The sequence below is a fragment of the Micromys minutus genome (genome assembly GCF_963924665.1).
Source record: "Micromys minutus genome assembly, chromosome: 1".
Taxonomy (NCBI): Eukaryota; Metazoa; Chordata; class Mammalia; order Rodentia; family Muridae; genus Micromys; species Micromys minutus.
Genome location: NC_137969.1, coordinates 190,360,642 through 190,385,044, shown reverse-complemented (window position 1 = coordinate 190,385,044; position 24,403 = coordinate 190,360,642). Strand labels below are relative to the sequence as shown.

Genomic DNA, 24,403 nt, shown 5'->3' with positions numbered 1-24,403 from the left:
GAGTCTAACTCAAGTTTTACCTTGCAGTGACCTCCTTCTCAGGTGTTTATATTTCTGAAGCCTCTTGTCTTCAAAGTTTGTTCTCAAAGCCGCCTTTCTGCATTAGTTAACTCTGAATGCTCCAGCGTTTATCAGTAGCTGGCTTCTGTCAGGAAAACCTATTTCCCCTTGCACTTTGAAGGCAGTCTGAATCATCCTGGATCCTTTCCAGCGCCTTCCTAAGCCACTGTGGGCAGGCACTCAACACCTCTCCACAGAACTCCTTGGTTTAGATAGGCTGAGCAGCCACTGGACTGAGCAGCCTATTAATGAGTTTTTGGTCTAGACTTTAGTTTTCTTTCTTTCTTTCTTTCTTTCTTTCTTTCTTTCTTTCTTTCTTTCTTTCTTTCTTTCTTTCTTTCTTTCTTTCTTTCTTTCTTTCTTTCCCTCCCTCCCTCCCTCCCTCCCTCCCTCCCTCCCTCCCTCCCTCTCTCTCTCTCTCTCTCTCTCTCTCTCTCTCTCTCTCTCTCTTGTTTGTCCTCTGGCAAGATTCAATAACTGGAATATCTGGAGTATTTTGCACAAAAAGAGCTATGTTAGCCACTTACTTGTTTATAAAATAAAATCCAGTAAAACCAGGTCTGACTTCTTTTACGATAGCTATGGGCGCTTAGAACGGGGCAGCTGCTCTTCCTGCAAAGCTCTCTCAAGCTGGCTTCCTCCTTCCCGCTTCACTCATTAACTGGGCTTGCCAGGCCCCATTAGCTCTTGGATTTTGTCACCTTAAGTAAGCTTGAGACTGAAGAAAACCCCACCTGCTGGGCCCACATTCCTGTAGTTGTCTTCTGAACACTTGCAGGCAAAGGCTACCAGAAGCAGCCCACCTTTCCAGCCCACAAACTTCCCACGACCTATAGGACTCTCACTGCCTTGTGCTTGCTAACCTGTGCCCCACGGGCTCGCCCCCACTTGTCCCCTGGGTTCCCCGCCTGCGGCGGGACCTAGAGCCCTGTGCTACCAATCTTTGCCCCGGGCCAGGTCGCCCTGGCTCGCCCACAGCAGCACTGGGCATGCTCACAGGCAGCGGCGGGGGCAGGTTGGTTTTGCTATAGCTCGCACTCGGCTGCAGCGGGCCGGCGTGAGGCTGCAGCTGGAGCTCTGGCGCCCGGAGTTGGAGTTGCCAGGAGTTTCCCCGACCCCTCCCTCGTCGCGCGCAGCAGCAGGAGCCCGCGGGGGAGCGGCGAGCCGCGACCAGCCAGCAGCAGCCGAGCCCGCCCAGCTTGGTCTGCAGCCCCGATCTCCGCGCGGGGCAACCGCGGGGAAGCACTGTCTTCGGTTGGGACGCGTGCCGCGCACTAGGCACCGCCAGAGCACGAGCCAGGCTGCACGGTAGGTTCCTGGCGAGGGGAGGCCAGGCCACCCAGCCGAACAGTTGCGACTACCGCGGCTGGCAGCTGGGATGCGCGCCGCGGGGCAGGCGGAGAGGGTAGGCGCGCCGAGAGCCGCGCGGGCAAGTTGGAGGGCGGCGGGAGAGTGGGCTGCTTTGTAGGCGCGGAAAGGGGTCTGGGGCGCTGATTGTCTCCCCAACTAGGGACCAGGAGTGGGAGCCACATTGGCCATAACCTAGCAGGTCAGATCCTTGTGAGAAAGTTGGTGGTGGAGCCCTTAGGTCCGCACTGCCACCTCGGCAGAACGGCCCCCCAGGGTGCCTCCTGAAGAACTCCGTGGGTCGCAGCGCCCCTAACCAAATCTCTCTCCGCTGAAATCAGCAAATCAATCAATCTATGAATGCTGGCATCGTCCAGGAAGATCTTTGCTGCCAAAACAGGGGTCGGTACTTCTTGGGGGGGGGGGGGGTCGCTAGCTGCCGGTCCTATGACTTTTGCCCCTTTCTCTGACCTAAGAAGTAGTCAAGGGCTTGGCCACAGCCTCCCTCGGGGCTCTGAATTCTCTTTCAGAGAGCACCAGAATCCGGCTCACCCATATGGCGAGTCAGAGAGGACGGAGTAGACCGATGGATGGCTTTTTTCTTTCCGACTTTCCCCGGGTTTACATTATCACAGACCCCAGGAATCAAAGGTCAGTTAGAGAGTTTAGAATGGCACACAGTTCTTTAGTAGGAGTGCATGCGAGCTTGTTTGCCTTGGACTTCCTAACAACCCTCTCCTGTTTCTTTCATTCCTGGACTTTGTGAGAAGGAACGGAGCAGAGGAATGTCTTCTTCGTTTCTCCTAAGGTGTTCTGGGAGACTCCAAGGCCCTGAAACCGGCAGTCTGTGTATTGCAAGGATGTGTAGGATGGCCTCGTTCCTTCTGGTTCCACATTTTCTTCCTTCCTTTCTTTCTTTTATTTCATTTTTATTATTTTTTCTCTTCTTGTTTTGATTTTTAGGGTTGTGCCTACACACCAGTCAGAGCAGCACTGTCCTAAGAGGGTGGGGTGTAGGGGAAGCTTCAGGGACAGGCTTGGGGGTGTGTGGAGGAGTTTGAGCCCAGGCTGTCAGTGGTTGTTTGCCTTGCCTAGGAGGCTGCTATGGGAAGAAGTCCAGAATAATTATGGAGGCTAGAAATACACCTCTCACTGTTTTTTTTTTTTTTTTTTTTCTTCTTTCCTTTTCTTTCATCTCTTGGCTAAACACCGTGGGTATGCCTGTTAAGTTTTTAAAGGAGAGCTCACGCTGACAAAATGCTAGTATCTTAGGAGCTCACCATTTCTGCTGTATGTTTTTCTCTCGGGGATTGTCCATCTGGGGAAGATTTTCCGATGTAGGGATCCCATGCTGTGGCTATACCACACAGGTTCTGGAGTTACACAGACCTGAGCTCAAGTTTTCCCTGATGGACAACTTAGATGCCACATTGAACTTCAGCTTGCTTGTGTTGTTTGTTTTGCTGTTCTTACAAGTGGGAGATGATGGTGACCCTATCTCTGTTTCTCTTGTGAGATGTGAATCACATACTGGGAGGTGAAGAGAGTGAAAAAAAAAAAAAAAAAAAAAACATAAAGTGGTGTCCAGGCCTTAGATTTTGTCTCTGCACTGTGGCCAGTTTAGAACCCTGTTTATTCTTGATTATGACAAACAGCCACGTCTCCTGCTACTGTGCAGTCTTCACTACAAGGTGTAGTTGCTGAGATCTGCGGACACAGCTATGTACCCACACCGAACAGCTTCTCTTGATTTTATGGGTGGGAAATCCCTCTTTCTGAGGGAGGCAGTGTGGGATAATGGAGGAGACCTCAGGACCTGCCCTAGCACCATTCACAGTCCTGGGCCACTGCTCAACTGTCTGCATCAGCAAGCCTTCTTTTGTGATTCTAAGATGATGAAGAAATCAGCAAGTCCTGGGATGGAGCTCTGACCTGGCTTTTCATAGTGACCTTGAACTAAGGACTCAAACTCCTCATTGGTGAATTCGGCCATAAGTGGCAAGGACAGGACAGATGACAAGCCCCCCAGTGAACAAGGATTTAATGAGGCTCCTGAGCTTCCCCAGAAATACACCCTGGGCCTAGAGCAGAGATTTCCAAATATGAGCATTAGTTCTTGCTAACTCACTAAGTACTGGCTTCCACTCCCAGTCTCTGATTCTCCAGGTTTAGAGCAGAGCTATGGCAGTTTGTATTGCTACCTAGTTTCAGATGGTAGTAAGGCTGCCGGACTAGCCGTGCCTATATAGAACCACTAATCTGTATAGGGGAGGAAAGAGAGATGAGAGCTGTTCCAGATTAGTTCTTTGTAGTGGAGACAGGGTTTCTTTCAGGAGTATTTGGAAGTTGCTTTAAGCACTTTCAACTTCAAGACATGCACCAGCTACCATTGCCTTGTTTTAATGATTCTAGTCGATTTTCCAATTTAACAATTTTGCAAAAGATAAGATTATTCTTTCTTACCGTCTAGTTCTTAGTCTCCAGTCTGTAGAGACGCGGGAGACACGGTGGGTATACTTTGGTAGAGAGAGATTGGTGGTCCTTAGATGTGTGTGCTGCTTGCCAACTTCACACAAACTAAAGTTGCCTGAGAAGACAGACCTTTAAGTAAGGAGTTACTTCTATTGTCCTCTAGGCAAACCCCGGAACATTCTCTAGCTTGTGATTGATGTGGGAGGGTTCAGCCCCCTGTGGGTGGTGGCATCCTGTGAGTTGGTGGGTGGTCCTGGCTTCTTTAAGCAAGTAGAGCAAGCCATAGTGAGAAGCAAGTAAGCAGTGTTCCTTCGTGTATCCTGCTTGAGTTCCTACGTAGACTTCTTTGAGTGATGAACTGTGATTGGGCCATGTAAACCAAATAAACTCTTTTCTTCCCAAGTGTCTTCTGATCATGGTGTTTATCACAGCAGCATAACACAATCTAATACAAATAAAACAAACCACCCAAAGTCCAACAAGTATTCTGTTGAATTTTTGAGGCTCTTGGACATTTGTGGAAAGTTTGCACACAGACTTGACGGCTGAAACTGTGGTTAGGGGACAGCACATCTGAAAGCACATTTAAGAAGGGTTTCTTTAAAAATGTTTTCTTTGAATAGACAGGCTGCTCCAGCCTTTTGGAAGTGTGAGTGCATCCCTTGCTAGTTGACCCATGGTGATCAGACTTAGCCAAAGCCTTCCATGCACTCTGGAAGATGGTGGCCTTGGCAATGACAGCTCTACATTGTCAGCAGGGTGCCAGGGTGAATTAACTTTTAGCATTGTTAGAGTCAACTGATCTTGTCCTTGTTGCCCATACCACTGAAGCACCTGTGTACAGAGGTCTTACTATGACTTGCTATGACTGTGGTCTTTGCATTTTAACTGCTTTGCGTGAGAGAGGCACTAGGAACTTGCATGAGACACGTGAGTTCCTGAGGAAGAAATAATGTTTATATAATGAGCATCCAAGTCTGGATCTGTGAGGTCAGTTAGCACTTTCACTACTTCATGTTGCTGTGCCAAATGGCATCTCAGCTCACCCACTTGCTTTATCTTAGCTTTCCATTCATGCTCTGTTGTAGCACTAAAATGATTAACAGTGGGGAAAACATATCAGTAAATCAGAAGCCTATTCAAAAACTCAAGTGTACCACTTAACGTTTTAGTAGATAAAACTGCAAGCCTAAGCCTGCCTTCCTGACTGCAATCAATGCTTGGTAAAGGACCCATTGTCATTCTCTCTTTGTTTTAATTGAACAACTTCATTTTAAAAAACAAAGATAAATGTACAGATTTTAAGTATTTTTGCCAAAAAGTATATGAATACATTTTTGTCAGAACTTGATTTTTTAAAGGTTTGATAGTATGCATTTAAAATCTTACTAGTTACAATGAGCATAAAATACATGTAAAACAAGATGTAACCTGGAAATAGTCAGTTTTCTTGGTGTGTAAAAATTAAGCATAACGGTTTTTCATTTTTCTTTTTCTTTTTTTTTTTTTTTTTTGACCTATGTTTTTCTTGAACTTCAAATAGTCTGTGAGTTGTTTCTGGGTGTGTTCAGAGCTTTTTGGGATTAGTATCCAATTATCAGTGACTGCATATTATGTCTGATTTTTTTGTGACTGGGTTATCTCACTCAGGATGTTATTCTCTAGATGCATCCATTTTCTTAGAAATTTCATAAAGTCATTGTTTCTGATACCTGAGTAGTACTCCATTGTGTAAATATACCACAATTTTTGTATCCATTCATCTACTGAAGGACATTTGGGTTCTTTCTAGCTTCTGGCTATTATAAATAGGGCTCCTATGAACATTGTGGTGCATGTGTCTTTTTTGTATGTTGGCACTTTTCTGGGGTATATGCCCAAAAGTGGAATAACTGGGTCCTCAGGTAGTACTATGTCCAATTTTGTGAGGAACAGCCAGACTGATTTCCAAAGTGGTTGTATCAGTTTACCACCCCACCAACAATGGAGAAGTGTTCCTCTTTCTCCACATCCGTGCCAGCATCTGCTGTCATCTGAATTTTTGATCTTAGCCATTCTGGTTGGTGTGAGGTGGAATCTCAGGGTTGTTTTGATTCAGTAGCTCCTTCAGATAGTTTCTCCCACTTCTGCTTTAAAACTCCTCCCCATGACCTGATGTGTACATTTTGGGTGTTGCCCTTATTTCTGCTGCAGTGTGGTGCCCCCGCCCCCTTCATGTGTGAGCAGTCCTTTTCTTGTCACTGCTGTTTACTTTTCTCAGCAGCAGCTCCCTGGTGTCTTTGTTCTGTTAATAAGTCTATTGTAAGACAATCCTTATTGTATTTCATTTCTCTGTGGTTGTCACTGTTGGTATTGAATTACAGAGTCAAAGTCCAGAAGCGCCCTTCTCAGCCTTCCTGAGAGTGCTCTTAAACAAAAATCCGGGTGATACTGCAGTAGCTCAATTGAAAAACTACGTTTGTTTTTCATTTGAACGTTTTCCAGTTTGATAAAACCGGACAGCTTAAACATTATGAACCTGTGCATACTTTTTCCCTTTTCCTTCTTTTTTTTCTTTTTTTATTAATTTATTAAATTTATTACTGCCTGCTGTTAAGAGTGTCTGCTAGCAAATGACATTGGAAAACAAAGCTAACATACTTTGTTAGCCCCCCCCCCACATAAACTGGTTTCTTCTCATTGCTGTCCAGCTGATAGAATTGAGCAGCAATTGGATTAGCTCAGCAGTTCTGAATGTGTTGGAAAAATGCTGTTGGGGTGGATGTTAATAGGTGTGCTCTTCTAAAGGGCAAATCAATTTGGGGAGCAGCACCCATTACTTTCTCTCACATAGAGACTCTAAAACTGTATGCCATCATACTAAAACACCCGAGACGTACTCTGCTGAATACTGTCGACAAATACTCATTCATAAGTATTCAAGTCAGAATTTTTCGGAGCACAACATTGTCAAAGTTGTTTGTGAATCTTTGGGGATGAATTACTAAATATGCCAACCATTCTAATATGATCTCTAATACTACTGTGAACGAAATGGTTTAATTGGGGTCATTTCCTGGGTACTGATTGAATAATGAACTCTGTAAGGGACGACTGGTTAGTATTGCAGAGGCAGAATTTTAAGCTGTGGCTAGGAACGTCTCCATAAAGGGGTGGAGATGTGCTAGTGAGAATAGTGGAGCCCTACTTTCCATCAGACAGAGAGTGTTGTGTTGGTGGCATGATACCAAAGAACTGTGGGCACTAGCAGTGGTGTCTGCATAGATGATTTACAAGGCACACAAAACAAAAGATGGTGCCCTGATCAGAGTGAGCTGAAGAGATTCTATGGTGGTAGTCTGAAAACCAGTGGTATGCTATCTCAAGTCTCAAGATTACAGGAAGGTTGTGACAATGGCAGGCAAGATGCTTGTGGGTAGGAGGAGGCACAGCTCTCAGAGGGATTTCCAAGGGGACAGAGAGTAGAGTTACTGATAGACCAAAGTCATCCTTGCACAGTGGAGCTCCTGTAACAGCTCCATCGAAGAATGCTGGATAATGGGAAGGACTTTCCAGGAAGAGGGTTCCTCACTAGAGTTTCAAATATAGCCAGAAAGAAGAACTCTTGCAACCCGACTACAATAAAGAGGCAACTAACCCAATTTCAAAGTAGAAAGGGGATTTGCATAGCTATTTCTTTGAAGAATGTGAAATTTTTCTCAGTGCCATTAGTCAGCAAGGAAATGTAAATTCAAACCATAAAGAGACACTTCCCATCAATCTGGATGGCTGTTATCAGGAAGACACGTATGAAGAAATTGGTCCTGCATGTGGAGTATTGGTAGAAGGTAAATTGCAGGCAGCTAGATGGTCCCTCGAATTGTTAAATACTGGCTACAAAAAAAAGAGTCCCTCTCCCAAGAAATTCCCAAAGGAAGTGAAAGTATGTCAGAATAAACACTTGTGAGTGAATATTCATAGCCGCATTAGTCATAGAGCTAAAAGGGAAAGAACACATTTCCATCACCTCATGGATAAATGAAACATAGTCTATCCACATGATGCAAAGCAGTTTAGGCAGAAAGGGGAATACCTGCTACAACACGGATGAGCCTTGAGTCTACTGTGTGAAGAAAAGCAGGGCACAAAAGTCACATGCTGCAGGATTCCATCATGAAATATCCAGGGTATTGGAAAAGAGAGGGTAAAACAGAAAGTGACTTTGGGGTTTCTTTTGGGGGTGATGTAATGTTTTGGAATTAAATAGTGGTGGTTATATAACTCTTGAAAACTATTGCATTGCGTACTTTAAATGAGTACTTTTTTAAAAAAAAATAGTATATTAGTTACAGCTCCATAAAAAAATAAAAGGGTATGGTAGGCTAAGAGTTTTAAAAGTGGCCTAAGCAGTCACTAATAGTTTCAGGTCAGCTTCTGCTACTGAAAAAACAGCCGACTTCTTCTTCTTCTTCTTCTTTTTTTTTTTTTTTTTTTTTTTTTTTTTTTTGTCTGTGGGTACTCTAAAGTTCTCTGTGAATTTTTATTACCCACCCCCCCTTCCTTCCTCTGAATTAAAAGGATTTTGCCCCTTCACCCCTGGGTGGTCAGGGCCTTGCGGTCTTCAGATCCTAATGTTTTTATTAGGTTCTCCTTCTGAAATAAATTCCATAGTTGGGCTTCCTGACCTGAGCTGGCAGAGGTCTGATGGCCACTTATGCTGAGCTTCTCCCTTTGGATTTGACTGTGGTAGACGTTTAGTGTCATTTACTGCTTCCTGGAATTCTCTTAAGATTGCCCTCTTTGTGGTAAATCTAACTGTATTCAGACCTCCATGTGCTGATTGTTATTGTGTGAGCATCAGTGTGTCTGGGCCAAGAGTCCCGACAGTTAATATGTTTAACACTACTGGGGCTGAGGCAGTTGCCCTGTGGGTGGAGATGTTCTTCTCCCCTTCCTGGTGTGGAATAGCAGTGCTCAGCCACACACTGGGTAGGCTAGGGCATCTTGCTTGAATGCTGCCTCCCTCTCAGCCAGCTGCGATGGCACTTGAGATTCTGCAGTTCTAAGGAACCTGGGCTTGATGCAGATGCTGCTATTCCCACGTGTCACACTTACAGTGGAGCTGATACACTGCAGATGGGGCGGAGCTGAATGTGAAATGTGGCTCCACCACATGTTTGCTCTGGGACCGTGGCAAGTTAATTACCACATGGGCCAGTTTTCTTTCCACATCAGGTTAAGACTGAGCTCACAGCACCATGCTTAGCATAGTGTCTCAGAATAGCAAGGCTGTTTGCCTTTTCCTTTTCCCAGGCGCCCAGGATTCCATGGCGAAAGCAGAATCCAACAAAACGAACTATGTATATGAAAGATCAGGGGTTTTAAACTTGTATGCTTCAGTTGCTATGGAGGGTGATGTAAGAGATTAAATCATAGTTTTCAGGGGAGGAGTTTTCTGTTAATATTACTATTGTTTTTGTGAGATTTCTATGTTACACTCAAGTGAGTCTGGGTCATTTTAAGTCATGGGGATTAGTCTCGTCTACTTTTTGTGTGTAGTTTTTCGCTGATCAAAAAAAGCATCCCTGGGCTGTCAGTTGGTGCCACAGTTCCTGGGAAGGGTAGAATCAACCCATCCTTGCCCAGTTGGCTTTTGCCTTCCTTTCTGACATGAATCTCTGATGCAAGTACGACAAACTAAAGTGTCGAAAATGCACAAAGCAGTGCAAACCTGGTAGCAATGTCTGGGGGTCAGAATTGCAAGTATTTGCTTCCTGGTGGCCTTGAGAAAAGTCTGGCAGTTTTGCTGGCTTCTCCAAGTCTGTCAACTGTGGGTAGTCAGGTGGAATTAGGTTCAGGGGGAGCAACTGGGAAGAGGAAAGAGAAACTGGAGAGTAGCTGTGATCAGAGTTCTCCTACCTGGAGTCTGCTGGGTGCTGTATCCACTTCCTGTATGGTTAATTGACTGGTAGTAATCACTCTGGTTGCCCACACAGGGTAACCCAATAATTACCAGGTGAGCTGATGATTGTTGAGTTCTGTTCTGTTTCAGTCATCTTTATTATGTGCAACAGAAGGAAAAAATAGGAAATTGTGTTTGTATTTCAATTCACAGAGCCTTCTTGCTTTCTTCTGGGAAACAAGACATATATCCTGTCTTTATGACAAAGAAATCTAGTCACTCACTGATTGGTCTAACCAGTTTCCAGTTGTCACAGCCTGAGAGCTACTGCTTTTGTGAGGAAGATAAATGGATTCCGGGGCACACTGTCACACACTCTCCTTTGACTCTTGAAAGTGGGAAGTATCTGATTTCTGGGGTGATGTGTATGCTCAAGTCACTTGCCACAACTATCGATATCTGTGGCTGCTATGGCAGGGCACAAATCTTCGAGACTTTATTTTTAGATGGCTTGGAATTGTAATCTGAGGTGAAAGCTGGAAGTGCCTAGTGATTGTGAAGTCAATATTATCCCTGAGGAATTTAATCTACCCTACTCTTAAATAGCAGTGAGGAGCTGTCCCGCTGCTGAGGGGTGTTTCTGAAATCAGTCATTTTAAAAGTAAATCTGTAGACAACTATAACAGTAATTTAAAAAGAAAAGAAAAGAAAAATCAACCTCTACTTTGATGTTAGGATGTAGTGCTTACGTAAGGAGCTCAGTGCTAATAATAAGGCTATTTCCTCTCCCCCCCCCCCGAAGTGAAAATATGGATTTCTGATATTGCCAGTCACACAGTGGTCTACCTAGTACTTATTATTATTATTATTATTTTTAATGAATGAACCAAAAATTCTGAACCCAGATATAACCTTTTTAGAATAGTCATTGCTCTGAAACTCCGCTGAACTGAACTCCTTCCGAAGCAGGAAGAGGAATCTTCATGTGTGGTTTGTTTGTATCCCTGCAGATACTGTGCTTGCCTGGCAAGTAGAAAAGAATCAATAATTGTGCTGAGCCAGGCAGCTTCTTCCTCTGGGATTCCTAGTCACTATCTAGTTTATTAATGCTTTTGTTCAGTTCAACAGAGTTTGAGAGCCAGGCCCATGATTTGAGAATTCTTGGCTCATTTTTTAATAAAAAAAGTAAGTACTAGGTAGACCACTGTATAACTGGCAATATCAGAAATCGATATTTTCACTTCCCATGGGGGGGGGGAATGGGAGGAAATAGACTCATTATTAACACTGAGCTTCTTATGTAAGCACAACATCCTACCATCAAAGTAGATGTTACTTTTATTATGTAATACTTGCCTACAGATTATATACTACATGTTTTTGAGTTCTTTACAATTGATTTCCTTTACACTACACAGCAAGAACTTAGAAGTTTGTAGAAATATATCATACTTCTGTATCCTGTGCCTTTTGTTTTGCATTTGTGTTATAGACAAGTGAAATTGTAGTTATCTATTGTGTACACCCTGTTTGTGTTTTGATATGAGTGTGCATTGTGGAATGGCTGAGTCTAGCTCACAATGCATCCATTGCTTCAGATCTATTCAGAACAACTGAAAACTCTCAAGCAGTTTTCATGTATACAACACACTATTATAGATGGCTGTCATCTTATTGTTCAATGAATTTCTTTATTTTTTGTCTAAATAAATATTTGTATCCTTTGCCCAACATTTTTTCATATCTTCTCTTCCTACCCTTTCATAGCCACGATTATACACTGTACTTCTAGGAGTTTGAAAGTCTGATTTAACTCTTGGTTTTGTTTGTGGGATTTATCTATGTTGTATATGTCTCAGTAATGTATTCATTTTCATCAGTAGGGATATTCCTTTGTTTGAATATACAGTAACTGTGTGTGATATCCATTTAAATGGTTTTCAGCACTCTGAAGAATAATGCTGCTATGAACATTTACATCTCTCTTAGTGATCATGGTTTGCATTTCTGATTACACACATGTACATGTGTACACTGCTGAGTCCTAAGACATTGTGCTAGCTAGTTTCATGCCAATTTGATGTAAACTGGAGTTATCTGAAGAGAAGGAACGTCAGTTGAGAAAATGCCTTCATAAGATCTAGATGTAGGGCCTAATTAGTGATTGATGGGAGTGGGCCTAGTTCGTTGTGGCTGGTGGCAAGCCCAGGGCTGGTGTTCCTGGGTTCTATAGAAAGCAGGTTGTGTAAGCTATTGTGCAAGCCATTAAGAAGTGTATCTCTTCATGGCCTCTGAATCATCTTCTGCCTCCAGATTCCTGCTGTATTTGGGTTCCTACTCTGACTTCCTCCAATGATGGATGACGGTACAGAAGCCACCCCCTCTCCAACTTGCTTTTGGTCATGGTGTTTGATCACAGCAACAGAAATACTAACACTGACAAGTTGGGACCAGGATAGTTGGGTGTTTCTGTGACAGACCTATTGTTTGGGGATAGGTTATGGAAGGATTTGGCATTTCAGGCTAGAAAAACCATTGAGTGTTGAGAGTCCAGTGAGCTCTTCTGTAGGAACTTGGATGAGAAAAATGTTGAGCAGTTTAGAGAACAGAGGCCTGGCTTGTCAAGTTTCAGAGGGAAAGAAGCAAAGACACTACTGGATTTTTTTTTTTGTGTGTGTCGAATCTGTGGTGTCTGATCAGCTGGAGCTGAACAGTTGGCTGTGAGTAACAAGAGACCAGAACCACTAAAGTAAAACCTTTTCAATACTGGACAGTAGATGATGGTCAGCTGGAATTGAAGGACAGGCTGTGATTAAGAGGAGACTAGAATCATTAAGATGAAAATTTCTGGGAAGTCTTTTCTCAGAGTAAGTTGTATTCCAGAAACAGCCTTGTGCTGGCAGCTAAACTTGGTAGAGAGTGTCACCCAGGTGGTATTAGTTTTGAAGGTGTGAAGGGGTCATGGGAAACAGCGGAGGCCTGCTGGGTGGCAGGGTGGAAGTCCCTGAAGAAAGCCAAGGAGATATTGGTGAAAGGGAAGTCTCGTTACAGCAGAGACTACAGCATTTTGGAGATGCCGGTACTGTGGGAAGAAAACCAAAAGCAGCAGCAGTGGTGAGTGGAGCCACGTGGAGCCTAAAGGACAAGCTGCCTGCTCCACAGTGGATGGAGCCAAAGAAGAAGTGACACAAGGCATTTGGAGGAGCCCAGGGGATCCTGTGCGAATTCCAAATAACTGTAAATTTAGTTATTTACACCTTCAGAGTTAGGTTTTGCTTTGTTCATATTGTGATTGGGCCCTGATTCATCCCTCATGAAGTAAGACATTATTTAATTTATTTTTGATTTCATAGGAACCCAGAGTTTGGATTTTAAAAGCTTTAGATTTTAAGTGATACTGAGTATTTGAAAGAAGACAATTGTTTAAGTGTTTAAATTTAAGATTGGTGACTTTTAAAATTTGGAATGTTTTTATTGTTTTGTTGATATTAATGTGAAATCTTGAGAAAGAAGGAGAAAGAAAAGGTTACAGCTTTGCTTGTTTGTGTGTCAAGTTGACAAGGGGTCAGTTGGGACTAGTTTCATCTCAACCTATCCCAAACTGGAGTTATCTGAAAGTAGGGAACTTCTGGCTGTAGGCCATTTTCTTTATCAGTGATTGAAGGGAGGGCCCAGCCTATTGTGGATGGTACTGTTCCCAGGCTGGTGGTCCTGGGTGCCATAGGAAGGCAGGCTGAGTAAGCCATGAGGCCCAAGCTAGCAAGCAGCACACCTCCATGTTTTGTTATGTTTTGCTTGCTCTGTTTGAGTTTCTATCTCGACTTCCTTCAATGATGAACTACAATTTGGAAGTATAAGCCAAATAAACGCTTTCCTCCCTACTTGCTTTTGTGCATGGTATGTAATCACAGCAATAGAAATCCTAACTAATGAAAACATGGACAGTTATCTGTTGCAATGATTTATACTTTATTAGACTTGAGTTTACATTCTGTAATCTTACTAACATTTAATTTGATAAGTTATTTTTATTTAGTCATTCTGGTGTCTGTACAGGGTTTTACCATTATGGTATTAAGTTACATTTTTTGTTACTATTTGATGCTTAATAATTTACATGTATGTATTAGCAGTTGGATATCTTCTGTGGCGTACCTGTTGAATCTTCTTAAAGCTTCATGCCTACTTTTCAGTCTGCAACCCTCAGCTCCCCAGAAAATTACTGAGAACAACCTCAGCATGAAAATTCAATACCTATATTCCAGGGAAGTAACACTAAGCCTTTAATGGATGAATGTTTTGGAGACACTGAAAATGTTTTTTCCCTTTGTAATTGTTGCTCATCATTAGATTTGAATATAGAGTTTTGCTGTGTATTTTAAGATAGGATTAAACTAAACTACCAACCCTTTTGCTTTAGCTTCCTGTGTCTAGGGACTACTGATGTCTTCTACCTTGCTTGGCCCGTTGAGGAACATTTAAAATCCAGGCCACAGTACTGGTCCTCCTATGACAAATGATAAAGAAATTACCAAAACCTATAATCAAATCTGTCCTTGCCCTGTTCTGTAAAGCCACGGGACTGGGGTAGGGTTGTCTGGTGAGAAGCATCCTCCTGGCTTTCTGGCTTCAGGACAAACTAATTGTTTCCAGACAGAATTCCTCAGGCCCTGTTGTTTGTATATGTTCTTTAAGGCCTTACCATGTACTGTACTGTCAGACATGTTTGGCTGGTCTGAAAGTCTTCTTATTTATATCTGTTCAAAACGGGCAAATACTACTCAGAAAATTCTTTGATCATGTTGGTAAACAATGCCACTGTTGAAAACTAAGCTCTTATTAGAAAATAGTATTTTTATACATGGGTATTTATATCAAAGCTGATCAGAGAGTGAGGTTCTAGTTCTTTAATGTTTATTCACTACTGATCTTGAATGCAAGTCACCCAGGACAGAGTGGGTTAATGTTTTTGCTGTAGAAAAAGACTTCCAGAAATTAGCACAGTAAAGAATGTTTTGGATCACCTGCTTTCTTGTTGACAGTCAGCTGCCTTGTGATAAGAAGGACCAGAGACAAGAGAATGCATGTGACTGTTGCGGAGGGTGGCTCTCACCATTCCTGTGCTCCACAGAGCAAGGTCTGGCTGGAATTCTGCAGATAGTAAGAGCAGTTACCTGCTTTCAGCTGCTTCATGGGAGCTCAGGAGCCAGCAGAGTTCTTTGGAGGCTCCTCGGCAGCAAAGCAGAAAGAAACCTTGATGTTCTTTTCTTTGCCCCAGCTTTAGTCTCCATAGCCTTGCTTCTCAGAGGTGACTTGTGGAATACCAGATACTAGCATTTTCTGTATTAGGACTTTATTTCGTTCACTTCCCATGAATAGGGCAAGGCCCATGAAAAACTAAACGTGAAGACATTTTTATGAAAACTCATCCCAGAAGGGCTTTGGGTGTCCTGGATCTGCCTCTGCAGACTAGGCTACCTTCAAACTCAGAGGTTCTCCTGTCTCTCCCGTGCTGGATTAAAGGATCTTCCATCACATGGCTAAGAGGTGTGTTTTTATCACATTTGACTCCCATAGAGGATTCTGGAGGTGCAGTGGAGGGCTGTGGCTAACACATAGCTGTCTTGTCCCCTGTGGCTGTAAATACCTGGCATAGTATCTAAAGCACTTCCTTTAGGATTATATTATCTTATCTGTGTAGATGTGTACACAGCAGAACTGGAATGGCTGGTATGTGACTCAACTGCTGACTTACCTTCTGGCAAAAGAAAACTGTGCAAGTAGTGTTTTGTATTTTAAATGTTACAGTGCACTGAGGAAATTCAGGATGCATATTGTGGCAGGTATAGTAAGGCTCTCCCACATCCTTATTTTCTGAGAGGGAAGTGGGTCAGGTCCCACTGATGGCCTTAGATGAGTACAGTAAACTCTGTAGATTCACTGAGTTAACCTTATTTTGCAGTTCTCTTCAGTTCTCTGAAGCCCTTGGTTTGAGAATGAGGACCTCATTCCAGTCAGTCTAGTATTAATTACAGATGGCTGCTAAGGACTTTTTATGGATTCCTCAAATTCTCTTATTTATAGACTTACTTTACAGATTTGGAAAACGAGACACAACGACTTTGTCCTTTAGTTTTTAGTTTACAACGCTATTAGGGTGGTGGCTGCTGAATCTCTTGACCACTGTAATGAGCAGTAGTAGTGAGTAACTGCAGACTGTTGTCAGAACTTGTGACTGTCACCCCAGGAACTGCCTATCAAGAGAGATTGGACACTTATCAATAGAAACTACATCTTGAAGAGAAACACCCACATTTTCAATAAGCGCAAAGCTTAGGTAAGGCATAGGAGAATGAATTATAGCAGTTACTAAGAAGAAACTGATTTTTTCCCAGAAGTCTTTTATTGACATTTGAACCTGTGTGTGTGTGTCTGTGAGAGAGACACACAGAGAGACAGAGACAAAGAGAAAGAGCTAGAGAGAGAGAGTTGGTTTCATTTAAGATTGGAAGAGTGTCTGTAGAAAGATGCCAGGTGTGCTTGGTAGAAGAGGCAATCATTATATATTAGTAAATATTTGGCAAAATTTCTTTACTTGGAGCCCATCCCCAAAGACATTTAAGCAAAGAGAGATGTGCTATGAATTGCAGGAAACATCTAAACTTGTTTTGAGCCTTTAAAACTTAATCTCCGTGTTTCTATTCGTATCAAGTTCAACCTTTTTTCCATCTGTAAGACAAATTTAATAGCAACAGCATCTTTAGTTGTCTGCCAGGGTTAAAGCTGAAAATCTATAAAACCTGAAAGACTTTACCTGAATTAAAGGTGATCTTTAATTATGCTACTTCCTCTCCCGTAGTCATCCCTAGCACTAGTGGGCACTGTTGCTAAGTAAGCACAGGCCCCATGATGACAGCTGACTCCTGATAAATGAGGTCTATTTCTTGGATGAGTACTCATATGTAGGTAAATTAGCTCCTTGGTTTCTTTCTTTTCTTTCTTGTTTTTTTATTTCTTGGCCCAAATTCAACAAATATCCTCTTTTATACATATAAATATATATTCCTTGTTACTTGTTCTGCCAATGAGTGAGTGAATGAGTTTTGGTTCATGTGACTTTGAAGACTAAACATGAGCAAAAGGCTCAGTTTATTTTATTTTATATTGAAATTATACTTCAGATCCTGACTTCCCAGAGTTGACTGTGTGCTAAGACCCTTGATTCTCAGTAGGTTAAAGAAGAGAGGGCGGGCCCAGAGTACAGCATCGCTGAGCCTCTACCTTCTTAGGGTTGTGGTGTGACCTTATGATGTGTTCCCTCTGCTCTTGGTCTGTTATCTTAGTTTTCCACTGGTGAGTATGTGTATTCCTCTCTCTTAATCAACCAGAGACAAGGAAATCCTTGTTTTGTGCATTTAGGACACACAGGACAAAAATAACAGACTGTTTGAGAGCTGCATGTAAGAATCCTAAGAAAAAGATTTTATCACTTATTAAGATAACTGAAAATAACTTACTGGCTTCTGTCTTTTCTTTTGTTTTAAAAGTATTAATTTAAAAGTGGAGCAGTGAATTTGTTTCTCCTACAAAAGATCTAGTTTGCGACTACCCCATATCTATTGTTTTCTTTTTTCAGAAAAATCTCTTTGTATTTAATTAAATGCTTTAGTCTTCTCCATGACTGTTGGCTTTTGACTTAAATCTTTTTTTTTCCAGCAAAGAAAACTGCATAGTTTTAAACGGTATAGTTTATCCATGACTCCACTTGAACTTAGGACTCAGTATGAACTTGTAGAATCTTCAAATATCTTTAAGGTTCTTTTATTCTCTGGTTTTCAGTTACAGCCATTTTCTGAGACATTGTTACTTTGTTTTCTAGGAACCAAAGTTTTAATTGGTTCTGTATAAATAGGAAACTAAACAGTGACTTTGTCTTGTAAAATTAAAATGTATTGCTTTGTGGATGAGGTGGTCCATGTACGTGGGAGGCAGAGACAGGTCAGTCTCTGTAAATTCAGTGCATTTTCTACATAGCAAGTTCTAGGCCGGACATAGTTACACAGTGAGATTCTGTTAAAAAACAAAACAAGAATTTATAGCTCCATAAGTATCTTTCATTATTTCTGAATATAGCATATATGCTTGGATAATTTGGAATGTCCAACACTTTATGTCTGGTGTGGTTAGCATTCTCACAAGAAGAGGTTCAGTTTATGACTTTACAACATATGGTCCTCTGTCAGTTGTTTTACTCTTTAGGAGCTCTTGAACTTGGGTCTTTTTACTCTGAATTTGTATAGGAAATCAGAGTGTGTCTATCATGTAGGGTTCCAGGAATGCCATAACAATTGTGATCAGTTTCAAATCTTCCTTTGTTAGAAGTGAAAACATCATGTATACCAAGGAGATACCACTTTTTCCTTCGAGGAGAAGATGGGAGACCCTGAGTGGGGTGCAGATGGACCATCTGTCTTTTAGAGTACATTTCAAAGTCCTCCAGAGGATGCGTGAGAGCCTGCTGATTCTCTTTTGCTCTGCTATCGTGGTGGATACGGAAGCTGTAGGCAATGTGACGTGTGATTGCTCTCTTTCTCTAAAAACTCTGTTTTCTTGCCCTGCTAATCACATTGTGCTGTCTTCCTGGATAAAGAACACTTGCATGAGTCATGTCTTGTCCAAAGGGTCATCAGGTTAGTCTCACAGAAAGGTGAAAGACTAGTTATCTGAGTTCATAAGGTGTGTGGTAAGAATTGGAGAGAGGAGAGTTGTAAATTTTGTGTAGAAGAAGCAGTCAGATTCTCCTATGCTGCCTTTGCTTACTCTATAGGCCTTGCTTTTCCAATTCCACAGGGCACAGTGGCTTTGACCAGTCAGCTGTGAAGGAATACTGAGATGGGTCATCTGCCTTAGCTTCTCCAGCTTTTCATTTTTTCTTTTCTTTTCTTTTCTTTTCTTTTCTTTTCTTTTCTTTTCTTTTCTTTTCTTTTCTTTTCTTTGGTCTTCCCACAATATCTTCTGCTGCTATTCAGAAGTCCTTGAAATAACCTGTTCATCCTCAGATCTACTCAAGGGTTCACAATCTCTTTGACAGCATTTGTGAAACGTCCTTTGTGGAAATCAAATTTCCACTCAAGGCAGAGGTAACATGGGTTAGTCTGTGCTGTGCATCTCACCCTCATGTGTGGCTGTTTGCTGACATGTCCAGACTGAAGCTCGGGGAAATGAAGCTTTCAGCACTCATGTCATGCCTTGGGTAGAAGGGGCTGGGTGTGTGTAGTATACTGTAGGGACAAAGAGAATACATTTTTAGCATAGACAAGGGAGTTGGTTTTGCCTCATGCTTCCCGAAAACAATGTATAGCAGAGTATAGAATGTGTGTTATGGAGAATGAACATGAGGCATGCCATTCTTTTTTCAGAGTGGAAACTAAATGGTTGGCAAGAGGTGACATCATAGTTACTCTGGGATCTTTTCTGAAGCGGCAGATTTCTTACTTGTAAAATAGGGTGATAGCTTTGTGAGACAGGTTATGATTAATGTGAGGATTAACTGAGATTTCCGAGGTAATGAGCTCCCCGCCTTGCGCTCGATGATGTCTCTCTGGAGTAAATCATAGATAGCTATTAAAGCTATTGGCCTCTAGTGTATGATAGAATCAGATGGCTCCTGCTGTAAAGACCCAAGACAAGATTTTCCTCATCTCAGAAATAAAACTCCTTAAATTCTCTGGTAAGCACAGGGTTTGTGCCCAGGTGTTAGGATTTATCGCAAACAAAGGTACCCTTCCTCTTCCCCCTTCCTCTTAATACAGTGTTGTTATTGGGCAGGAAAGTATCTGCTGCTTCCCTGGAAAAGCTGTATTCTCGCCATGACCTGGCTTTAAAAGAAATTTATCACATGACGTATTACATGGGAGTCTTTCTGGTTGTTTCAGAGAACATAGGCTGATATAAGCCTTACCTGTACATTTCTGTTTTTGTTTTGATATGGGAACAAGTTTAGCTGTTCTGAGACAGCTTACTTTTGATTAAGGATGCTCTTGTTTGTTTGCATGTATTTCTTTGCTCATTTAATTGAAGATATATTTTAGGAGCCGTGATAGGAGTCAGTTTCTAACAGTAATTGCATATGTGTGCGCGTATGCATTCAGCCAATCCCTCACTCATTTCTGGGCTATGTGTCACTGTTTCCCTCTCCTGGGCCTTTAATGAGAAATCCTAGCATTTTCTTAAATTCTTCTAATGTTCTATGAAGTTAGTGAAATTGCCAGTGGTAATGAGAGTCTGGATGTAGCCCTGAATCTTGTCTTCACAGAGGACTTTTGGCTCATCTTTTAACTATGACTTTTAACCTGTCGATTGGTATTTAAGTGTGTGCTACTTTTATTTGTATCTAAATACAGGCCTATTCTGCCACAACACATTCTGAGCAAAGGGCAGAAGGGGATATAAAAAATCACATATGTGAGAAAGGTAATAGAGAGTTATGATTCTGATCCTGATTTCCAAACTCAAAAATCACTGAAATTCCTCATAACCACTCACTGGTCAAATCTGATTCAAATGACAGAAAACCCTTCATTTATCTCATTTAGTGGGATCATGCGTGTACTTACTGATAGCTATCGTGTTTGATCCTGTGGTGCTGATCTTAACCCTTCTGAGAACATAAGGGTTGCATATCATACTACCTTTCTAAAATGCCAACAATTGTGAATTCCAGAACATAACTAGACGTGTGGGATTGAAGTAGAGATGTGCACCTACCATATTTTAACTACAACAGTTGTCTTTTCTTTATCTGACAGCCCTCCTCCCATTACTTGGTCCTATACCAATATAGATCACCCTTGCCTATCATTCCAGGAATGTATATTGAGTTGTCATACTTTGGATTCTGAACTAAGTATGGCAACTACTAAAACTAAGCCTTTGTCTTTCCTGGGATTGCAGAAGTTCAGAGTCACAGGATAATGTGGAAGATGCTTTAAAAGCAGCCTGTGGAGTCATGAGTTTGAAAGGGCAATCAGAGCCTGAAACCCTATCAAGAATTCAGAAGCTAATTGTGGAAGAGATTATGATTGGGGAGCAACTGTGTATTTGTTGCAGTAGAAAAGTAAACCTGGAGATAGGATGCAGGGGAGCAAGTTTCTGCAGGCTCACCCTCCAGTAACAAGGTGTCTCTAAGCCTGGGAATGGGATGGCTGCATTCACAGTTTAAGAGGGTTCTCTGACTACATCACAAGAGACTCTCAGAGAAAGGCATTATAGCATTGGGGAAGTATCTCTAGAGATACTTTGTTCAGCTTCGGGGTTTCAAAATAATCTCCTCTTCCTTTAATTTCTCTTGTAGTAGCCCTGTGGGGTGGGTGGGCAATAAATGAGGGTGCAGCTTCTGAGACCTCACTTTTCCTAGGTGACAATCTTTGGTCATGATGTCAGAATGTTTTAATTAAGATGCTAAGAATACTTAAAGGCACTCTACCATTTGTCTCTCTTTTATATTCTTACCTTTGATGAGACCACAGATGCTCCCTAACCCCATTTAACTTACATATGCCTTTGACATATGCCAGATTTACAATAGGCATCAGCAGAAACTTGCTAGCCTGTCTCTTATTCAGCGTCATCACAGGACTAGGACAAGGGGAATTGTATCAAAAATGTTCTTTTATTATCATTGTTATGCTTTTCACCACGTGCCCCTGTTGTACAACTTCTGCATTCAGAACACTGCTCAAGGAACCATGGAAAGTCTAAAACAAAAACAAATTTATGTAAAAGGAATTTTGTCCCAGGAATCAAGGCTGTCTTATTCAGATCTGATGCAATAAGTCTGATGGCTTTCACAAGAGTTTTTCTTTTTTCCTTATAATGAGTGTTGGGTGTTAAGATCAAAGGCCCCTTGCTTAGGATGATGATGAAGACTGAGTTTACAGATTTGACTTGCATTATTTTGTGCAGTGACTTGGCATAAATTGGTACCTTTGCAATTTTTTGAAATAATGAAACAGAAAAAGCATTAAAGGATCCTGTTTATTTATTAAGAAGAAATTTCAGTTTGATTAGAGGCCCAACAATGATTCTTCACAAATAACAATTGCTTTGGGGAATTGCATTAAAATTAGTCAGATATGAGTTATTGTGTTAACAAGTCCCCTACTGAGTTAGCAGCGAGTTAGTAATGTAGTGGCTCTCTGACATACCTGTCAAAATGGTTATTGCAGAATTTCAGCATTTCTGGGCTGCCTATGAGAAAAAGGAAAAAGTTTTCTGTTATTCTTTTTTTTCACTTTAGTAAAAAATAATTTTTAATTTTATATATTTTATTTTATATACACTAATATTTTGCCTGCAAGTATGCCTGATGGCGTCAGATCCCCTGAAACTGGAGTTACAGACAGTTCTGAGCTGCCATGTGGGTGCTGTACTTGAACCTGTACTTGAGTCATTGTGGTCCTAATCCAAGAGGTACAAAAAAAATCTGTGAAATGCTGATATATTTATAGCAAAACAATTGCTATTTGAAATTAGACCTAGTAAGATACAATATTTTCAAGATGAAGCATTAGTTAGTAATTATAAAAGAATCCTTTCATGGCCTTGACATAATTTTCAGTGTACTTATTGAGGTCCTTAAATGCTTTAGGGACACTTGTGATACCAGTATTCAAGTTAGGATCGAATGATGACTCCCTATTTAAAACCACTTTCCCAGAGGTAATTTAATGCTCCAGTAACAAGTTATTCCCTTGTATTTCTCTTTCATCTTGTAATAAGAAGTCTGAGGAAGGCCACTTTTAGGTAGGTAATGAGGTGGGTTGTTCAGAAGGTCATGAAATTTTTTTTGGATAAATTAAGTTTGAGATGACTTTTGAGGTATCCAAGTAAAGCTGTTGAGTAGGTGTTGAATTTGTGAGTCAGAAACAAAATAAAAATGTGGCATTTTGGTGCAGAGATGGTAGATGAAGGCTCAGTATTGGGTGAGATCACCTAGGAAACAAGGAACACTATAGGGGAGGAGGTTGACAAGCCTCCCTTCATCCAGCAAACCTGTTTAATTTTGAGTGTGGAATGTTTTAAAAATATTTGAATGAGTTTTGCAGTGCATGTTTATAGTTTTTTTGGCTGCCCAGAATATGTTTTCTCTGTTGTTAGCAGCAAATGTTCTTTTGAGATAGTCTTTGTCCTCTGATTTTAGGCCTTGGGTTTTAGACAAAGCTCTGGTTTTAGTTCCAAATGAAGCAGGTGACCCAGGGTGGATGTCAGGGACAGTGGTAGGATCTATAATAAAATAGAGCCAGCATTCCTATTTAGTGTTGCATGATACAACCCCAAACTCCTGGCTCCTGTTAATATATGAGAAATCACAAGCTTGAAATTCTGGCAATTGCATTAATTAAAATTCTTTCTAGTGCAAGTAAAGGAAATCTTGGTTCAAATTGGGTTACACCCAAATGAGAATATACTGGCTTGTTTAACTAAAAAGCCTGAGCTCTGTGGCTTATCATTGGGTTTATTCAGAGTAATCAGCTCTGGCTTCCTATCTGGAGTCTACTTCTTTGTTGTCTTCTTGCTGAAGTAACCTCTGTTTATCCTACCATATCAAAGTACTTGCTGATCTGTGTTCTGCCAGAGTCAGGCAAAAGATAAGTTTCTCTATTGAGCTTTCACAGCATCAACATTCTCTCTATTTGGGCTAACTTACATTACAAACCTACTTTTCAACTGACCATTGTGCCAGGATGGTGGCTAGGGATATGAGGTTGAGCTAGATTGCTTTAGTGAAGGATTTGGGACATGTACTAGGGCTTTCTTGTGAGGGAACAACACAGATAAAATTAAAATATGTATAAGTTGTGTGTGTGTGGGTATGTATGTAAAACAGTTATTTGTGGCCTATTAAAAGAATTTATTAGAGTGGTTTATAGGAGGTGGTCTGACTAGTCCAACAATGGCTTTTCCTCAGTGAAAAGGCCAAGAAGCAGGTCGTTATTTAGTCTACAAGACTGGATGGCTTAGTAGTCCTAATCTGGTGTTGGAGACCCATGGGATTCATAGTGGGCTGCTGGTCTTCAGTCTGTGTGGGAGTTCTAAAAATGTAGTTTCTAATACCAGGGAAGAAATGCCTCAGCAGCAGGAGAGATGAACTTGCTGTGGAGAGTAAGAACAACCAGAAATAAAGCAAAAGCTTCCTTCTTCCATGTCCTGGGCCACACCAGAAATTGTGAGTTTGGGGTGGGCCTTCTTACCTCAAATGATCTTATCAAGAAAATCTCTCAAAGGTGTATGCAGCTGCTTGAGTTTTAGTTGACCCCATATATAGTCAAGTTGACATCCAAGAGTAGCCACCACATTATTTTAAAATACTGACTGGAGGGGTATGACTGACAGCTTAGATAAACAAGGGAACAAGGAGATGATTGATGGGAAAATGAAGTGGACTCTCAAACCAAAATGGAGTTGCTGTTGGCCTTCGGTGAGAAAACGGAATGCAACAGAAGGGGAGGCACTGGCAACGTGTCTAGTGGCTCAGCCTTATCTAATGGGAACAGTGAGAGTGTAAAGCCAGCAAAGCTGCTTGATCAGGATCTAGAAAAGCTGAGCAGAGTGATACAATCACTGTTGTGTGGTCTTCCCCTT

The 24,403-nt window shown here is 41.6% G+C and overlaps 1 protein-coding gene across 1 annotated transcript in view; it reads left to right on the top strand.

Moving 5' to 3' along the window:
- Window positions 1-1,225: 1,225 nt before the first annotated feature.
- The window catches only part of STXBP6 (syntaxin binding protein 6), a 231,522-nt gene continuing 208,344 nt past the window's right edge, over window positions 1,226-24,403 (top strand). Inside the window, exon 1 of the mRNA XM_080933394.1 lies at window positions 1,226-1,368. The gene's annotated coding sequence lies outside the window, so the exon portion shown is untranslated. The remainder of the gene's footprint in view (window positions 1,369-24,403) is intronic.